The following is an 8319-nucleotide window of genomic DNA, read 5'->3' on the forward strand; positions in this document are numbered from 1 at the left end:
TCTCAACTACATTGATGAAAATGACTGGGAATGACCTGATCTTACACAAGATGAATTAGAGTCAGCTATCTTCTCAAGTTCTGTTAAAACTGCTGCAGGTCCTGATTCAATTAATCACTTGATTATTCAAAATACATATTCCTACTTAAAGAATGAATATTTTGAGCTCTTTTTCAATCTCTTGAAAAATGAATATCATCCTGAATGCTGGAGAGAAGCCACTGAAGTGATTCTTGCAAAACCTAATAGAAAAACTTCAATTTCTAAGTCATATAGAGTAATATCTCTATTGAACTGTTTAGGAAAGGTTTTAGAAAAGATAATAGCTACTTGACTATCTTTTATAAGCTCTATAGATGATTCTCTTTTATTCAGTGAACAAATGAGAGATAGAAAACAGTGTTCTGCAATTGACACTGTTCTCTCAGTTGTTTATGATATTCAAATAGCAAAGCATGAGGGTCTGGTCTCAACTGCAGTTTTTATTGATATAAAGAGAGCATTTGATCATGTTTCAAAGTCAAAGTTAATTCAGACATTGAAGATATTAAAACTGCCACTTTCTCTAATAAAATGAGTTAACTGTTTTATATCTAAAAGAATTATACAACTCTTCTTTGATGAAATGAAACAAGGCAAGACTGAGATAAAAATAGAAGTATTACAGAGATCTTCAATCTCACTCATTTTATTTGCAATATACACTGCATATCTATTCAAAAATAGAAATATGAGAATAGTGCGATCTCCAAGTTATGTGGATGATATTGGTCTAGTCTACAGCTCAAAAACTATCAAAGAGAATTTGAAAGTAATTGAAGAAGCTGCAAAGGAAATCTTTGTTAGAGCAGATATCAATCAAATTCAATTTAATATGAATAAAACTGAGTTAATTCATTTCTTTTCTAGACTCAATGAGAAAGAACTATCTCTAACTCTTTTAAATAGAGAGATTAAACCCAGTGTAAATATCAAATGATTAGAAGTATGGTTAAACTTCAAGTTGAATTTTAAATATCACATTCAACAAAGAACTGTCAAGGCAGAAAGACTATTGAACAACATAATCAGACTATTAAATACAGAGAGAGGTCTATTCTTCCAGGCTATGAGACAGTTATATATAGTCTGTATTACATCAGTAGCTGATTATGAAGTTCAAGTTTGATGGAATAATCAAGGGAATTTCACTGAACTCTTTCAAAGTCTGCAAAACAGAGCCTTGAGAAGAATTCTGAGAGCATTCAAATCATCTTCTATTAAAGCAATGGAAATTAAAGCTTCAATTCCTCCTTCTGCTATTAGATTTGAAAAGGCCTGTATGAACTATGCTCTGAGAGTTGTAAAGATGAGCTTAAATCATATAATCAGAGAAAGAGTCTCTTCTTCATTTTCATCAATTAACTCTGGAAATGAACTGGATTGGAATAGATTTCTTGATTGAAATGAAAATAATTCTTCAAAGAAAATGCCTTCTCAACTGTACAGACTATGCTCTCTGATTAAAAATCAATTTTCTTCTTTAAATGTTGAAAAAGTTGATCATGAGAAGTTATCTCTCTGAAGAGAAAAGCTTGAATCTCTTATAGACTTACAAATAAGTGAACTATCAAAAGAGAAAGAATATGAACAGTATTTGAAGAGAATTTCTACAATCAATATAAAAGACTCTATTCTGGTTTATTCAGATGACTCAAAAAATGAGAACTTGAATAGATTAGGCACAGGCATTGCTTATACTGAAGATAATATTAATTTTATCTCAGATTTCTGAAATCTAGGCTCTGAATGTGAAGTCTTTGATGCTGAACTATTTGCAATAGTGAAAGCTTTCAAACTCATTGAAATAAAATCTCATAAAAGAGGAAATTATTTGAAAGAGGCATGAATATTCTCTGATAGTCAAGCTGCTTTAAAAAGACTTAGAAATAGTCAGATTCATAATGATCAAATGAATCTTGAACTGATCTTAAACTCTGTTTTGAAAATTCAAAAGAGAAGAATATTAAAGCTGATAATTCATCTGCACTGAGTTCCTGCTCACATGAATATTCATAGTAATGAATTGGCTGATTCAGCTGTAAAAAAGAGTGCAGAATTAAGCAGATCTATTCAAAAAATTGTGTCCTGGTCTTTTATAAAGAGAAAAATAAAAGAATCTTGTTTAGACAAGTGAAATGAAAGCTGGCAGAAATAAAAGAAGAGTATATATTATTCAAGATTTGAAACAAAACCCAAGTGGAAATCTTGTTCAATTAAATGTAAAAAGAAAATATTCTCATCTATAATACAGCTGAAACTAGGACATGGCTATTTCAAATCTTATATACAAAGATTTGATGATAGATTTGACTCAATAGAATGCTCATTCTGCAATACAAATGAGAATCCTGAGTATATTGTAATACACTGTGCATTATACAATGATCTCAGAGTCAGATTGAAAGAGAAGTATAATCTAAATTAATTAAATATGAGATTCTTATTCTCAACTGAGACAGGAATTAAATACTTAATAGACTTTCTATCAGAAACTCAAGCAGCTATAAGAAAATGACTAAATTCAGAATTATCTGAGTATGAAGAGGAGAAAATTAATCAGATATAGTCTGTTAAAACAGCTATACACTCTCTTTTAATAATTTGTTTTATTATAGTCTCTCTTTACTTTATCTTTTTCTTTATCTTTTTCTTTCAATTTCTTTCTATCTATTTATTTAATGTGTCTATCTTTGAGACTGTGTTCTTTTTCTCTTTTCTTTTGTCATGATATTGTCAAATGGTTTCAAAGTATCAAAAGATGTTAAAACACTGCAATTTGTAAACAGTTTTTGTATTCTGAGCTGGAATTTTCTGATTTTGCATATCTGAAATTGATGAATGTATAATAGTTAACTTTACAGACATAGAAAAAACCCTGAGAACTAAAGTTCTCAGGTAGATGTCATAGTCTCTGACTGCATACATCTATAATTGAAGAATAATAATAATAATAATAATAAAGCTTCTGATCAAGCCTCAGTGGCCGAATGATTAATGCGGCCACCTGGTAGCGCCTTGGCATGGGAAACCAAGGCGTGTGGGTTTGAAACCCGCAGGGAATACATTAAATCCGGAACTCAAGCACCTCAGGTTTCTAATAAATACAGAGGTGTACAAATCGCTCCAATAAATCGCTCTATGTTCCTGGGCTGGGAAGTTATTATCGCATGTATCTAATTGTCACTTCTTTGTATTTCCTATGTTCTTGTTATCTTGGCGTGGTCTCAACACCTCCCCGGTGGCTGAATGGTTAATGCGGCCACCCGGTAGCGCCTTGGCGTGGGAAACCAAGGTGTGTTGAGTTTGAAACCCGCAGGGGATACATTAAATCCAGAACTCAAGCACCTCAGGTTTCTAATAAATACAGAGGTGTACAAATCACTCCAATAAATCACTCTATGTTCCTGGGCTGGGAAGTTATTATCGCATGTATTTAATTGTCACTTCTTTGTATTTTCTATGTTCTTGTTATCTTGGCGTGGTCTCAACACCTGTATTTCCTCCTGTATAATCAACACTTGGCCTGTATTTAACATCACGCAAGGACTCATCATAAGCTCCGCTTGCATATGAGTATAATAGAAGAATAATAATAATAATAATAGTAGTCTCAACACCTGTATTTTCTTCTGTATAATCAACACTTGATCTGTATTTAATATCACGCAAGAACTCATCATAAGCTCCGCTTGCATATAAGTATAATGAAAGAATAATAATAATAATAATAATAAGCTTCTGATTATAAATGTTATAGTTGATCTCTGTGAGTTATATCTTTTATAAGAAAAAGACTACTGAAACTCAGTTCTTATTTAACTGTAGTTATAAGACTATTTCTGAAATTATAAAGAAGAAGATATCTGTCTTCAATCTGATTAAGAGTAAGAGATTAAAGTGAAACAGTATTACTATATCTGTAAATATCTGTTTTAATCTTATAAAGACTCTGTGAGCTTCTGAGATAAGAAAGTTCTTACAGTTTTTTCTTCTTAATAATCTTTTCATTCTCTATTTATAAGATAACTTCTTCTTATTTTCACTCTTTAGTATGTCTGTAAGAGCTAAGAAGATTCTCATAAATACAAAGATAAATTATCTATAGAAATTCACAAAGCTCAGAAAGATCTGAATCTTATAAATACTAGTTAACTCTGATTATAATAGAATAGTCTTCATTTATGAAGATTTCATCTGAATATTATCTGTGATGATTATATATTCTAGAAAATTAATTCAATAAACACTGAAGTTATACTTTGTAAGCTTAATATACAGTTCTGTCTTATCTAAGATCTTTAATATACTTTATACATACTCAGTGTGTTCTTTCTTCTTTACAGAGTATATCATTACATTATTCAGATATCTTATTATAAAGATATTTAAATATACATGAAGTATTTTATTAATAAAAGACTGAAATATCACAGAGATATTAGTCAGATCAAAAGACATTACTAGATATTTAAACAATCTCAGTACAGTTCTAAAGACAGTCTTTTATTTATCTTCAGACTGTATTCATAGCTGTGTATATACATTAATTATATTCAGTTGTGTGAATATAACAGCTTCTATAAGACAGTTGATTACATTCTTAATCAGAGATAGAGAGTAGTAGTTCTTTATTATCTTAAAGTTCAGATTATAGTAGTCTATACATAATCTGAAATCTTTATTCTTCTTCTTTATAAATATCACAGAGACTCTCACAGAGATCTGTGAAGATTAGATGAAGTCATTCTTCAGATTCTTCTTTATATAGATCTGTAAGATCTCTGTCTCATAATAAGAGAGCTTATAGATTAATTCTCAGAAGAGTTTCTACTCTTCTATTAAATCTATTATCAGATTCTTTTTATAGTGAGAAGAAAGCTCAGCTGTCTTTACTAAGCTGAATATCTCTGTAAGATCTTGATATTTCTCTAATATCTGAAGCTCAGTTTTCATAACTGTGAGATTCTCAGATATTTATAAAGTTATTATATAGATAAGCTTGTCTTCTCTAATCAACTCTGCAGTATTAACTGATTCTATCTCTGTAAGTGAGTCTATCAATACTGATTGAAAGTATAAACTCAACTCACAGACAGCTATGTGCAGATTGTATCTTTAAAGTTATATAAGTTTCAAGTATATATTGTCTGTAATGTCTGTGATAATCATAGTTTCTATAAATCTTCTTCAGATTTCAGAGAGATCTTATAATTCAAAGATAACTCTTATAAATCTCTCAGTTCTCAGATCTGAGTTCTCATACTCTGCTTATTATAAAAGCAGATTCTCAGTTTTCATCATTCAGCTTATTCACTTTATAAGCTTTAGAGATACTATAGTGACCTGAGATTCTGAGTTTATTAATACTTTTCATACTTACAGAGTAGCAGTATCATAGCACAGTCTCTTCTTATAAGTAAGCATTTTCATTAGAGAAGTAACAGATTCAGATATCAGCTTTAAGACTCTTAAGAAGACTGTTACTAACTCTGTCTGTAACTTCTTAAATTTCTATTTTAATTTATCTAAATAGTTTGTGTGAAGATGTTCTGATTTAGAATAGATAAAGTAGAGTCTCTTTTTCTTAATTTCTCTATTATATACTCTGTTCATAGAAGCTTATAAAGCTCTCTCTCTTTACTTAGTAGTCAGATATAAATCTCTCTATATCTTATTATCTTTCTCTGATAAATCTATTCTCTATTATTCTGACTCTCACAGAGCTGATCAGTGATTCACTCTTCATAGATCTGTGACTCTTACAGTGATCTGTAAGTAGTGAATGAGAGTTATTAATTTCTTCAGAGTTAAGAATTTAGAGTCTTACTCAATGAGTTTATTCTACATATTTTTATTCAGTCTCTTTATAAATATTATTATTCAGATCTTGTTTCAGAGCTCTGTTTTCACAGATCTCAATTCATATTATAATTTCATGAAGTATTATAAGTAGTCTTTATCAGATTTCTCATCTCTTTTTCTAATATTAGTAATCACAGCTCAGATATTCTCTGTTCAGTTTATAGAGTTTCTCAATTTATTCTTTAAATAGATCTTAAGAATAGATCAGTAGAATCTCTTATAATTATTTTCTAAATAATTCAGTCAGTTCTTAGCTTCAGTGTAGTAAAGATCTGTTATTATATAGATAACAGCTTTTTTATCTTTTATATCACACAGTCAGACTTGTAAGTTAATTTTAAATACAAACTTATAAAAGCTTTTATAGATTATGATTTAATAAGTGATCTTAAGTAGTTATAACTTAAGAAAGTTTCTTTTCAGTTTATAAGTATCTCTGAAGATTATGTTTAGAGACTCAGTTTGAGAGTATTTACAGACAGTAAGCATTTCTTGTAGAAAAATAGCTTAATTCTGTGAGAGATACTTAAGAATATTCTTCACTAAGATTAATTTATTTATAAGTTCAGAGAGTTTCTCTGTTATAGATACAGAGAATAATATTCTATAAGTAGTTAATAAGTTTTCTAAGACTTCTTTTATAAGAGTTATTCATAATTCAGATGACTGCTTCTGAGTATCTGCAGTAAAGTTCACAGAGATTAAAGTATATAAGTTTCTAGTTCTTTCAGTCATAACAGATGATTGCTGACTGACTGAGTTTGAAATATAAGAATAAGTACTCATAGACAATTATTCAGATATTTACAGCTTAATATAAAATGTACTATTAACTACTAGAAGTATTCACAGTAGAAAGATAAAATATAGAGATTAAATATATAATAGTATTCAAGCTGAGTTATGAATAGTATTCATGAACTTCAGTCTATATAGTTGTGTATAGTCAAGGGCTGCTAACTCTATTGATTACGCGAGAGATAGAAATAGAGGTAAAGAATCCGCGAGAAGCGGGATTTCTTACACTTTGTATATTTTCTTAATGACTAGTCTCAGCAGAATTCGTGCTAAGTAGACTGATTATCAGAACTATAAATTTCACATTTAATCTTATTTAATCTGATCTCATATATTTCTTAATATGAATTCTACTAGACTGACTATGTAACTGTGTCTGAAATTGAAATCAGAATTTTTAATAGTTTTATTATCAATTCAACAGATTTTATTACACAGTTCTAATATTAGATAGTAGTTTCATACTGTCTCAGTGAGACTTACTATCTACTCTTATCACATTTTTTAAATGAGATTATGATTTTCACTTCTCAATTTAAATTATTTTTATAGCTTTAAATAACTTTAAATCTCATTTGAGTATTATCAAAAAGTGTTACTTTTTAAAAAATTAAAAATAGTCTAAAAAAACCTTAAAATGTTTAAAAATAGTAACTTTATATCAAGAATGAGACTAAATGAAATCAAATGAAATCACTTTCTCATTTTTTTCAAGTCATGATTTTATTTTGAGATCTGATATATAGTTACTTTGTATATTTATTTAATAATTAATCTCAGCAGAATTCATATTAAGAAATGTATAAAATTAGATTAAATAAAACTAAATGTGAAATTTATAATCTTAGCAGCTAGTCTAAATCCTGCTAAGACTAATTATTAAATATATATATAAAGTGACTATATATCAGATCTTAAAATGAAATCATGACTTGAAAAAAATAAGAAAGTGATTTTATTTAATTTCATTTAGTTTCATTCATAGTATAAAGTTACTATTTTTAGACATTTTAAGGTTTTTTTTAGACTATTTTTAACTTTTTAATAACACTTAAATGAGATTTAAAGTCATTTAAAGTAATAAAAATAATTTAAATTGAGAAGTGAAAATCATGATTCTATTTGAAAAATGTGACAAGAGTAGACAGTAAGTCTCACTGAGACAGTATGAAACTACTATCTAATGTTAGAACTGTGTAATGAGATCTGTTAAATTGATAATGAGACTATCAAAAATTCTGATCCTGATTTCAGACACAGTCACACGGTCAGTCTAATGCCAAGAAATGTATGAGATCAGATCAAATGAGACCAAATATGAAATTTTTTAAAACTTTTGACCACGCTATATAACATGATCTCATGTGATGTCATGTGCATCTCTTTGAATTCAGATGAAATTGAATAGCTGACTCTGCAGTCTGTATGACTCTGATTAATCTGATAATGATGATAGAGATGATACGGGCTGAAAGAGAGTGATAGAGAGAGAGAGTGATAGAGGCAGTAGAGAGAGTAGAGAGTGAAAGAGGTGATAGAGATGATAAAGGTGATACGGGGTGATACAGGGTGAAAGAGAGTGATAGGGGGAGAGGGTGATAGAAGCGGTAAAGGAAT

Source organism: Blastomyces dermatitidis (assembly GCF_000003525.1).
Source record: "Blastomyces dermatitidis ER-3 genomic scaffold supercont1.9, whole genome shotgun sequence".
Lineage (NCBI taxonomy): Eukaryota > Fungi > Ascomycota > Eurotiomycetes > Onygenales > Ajellomycetaceae > Blastomyces > Blastomyces dermatitidis.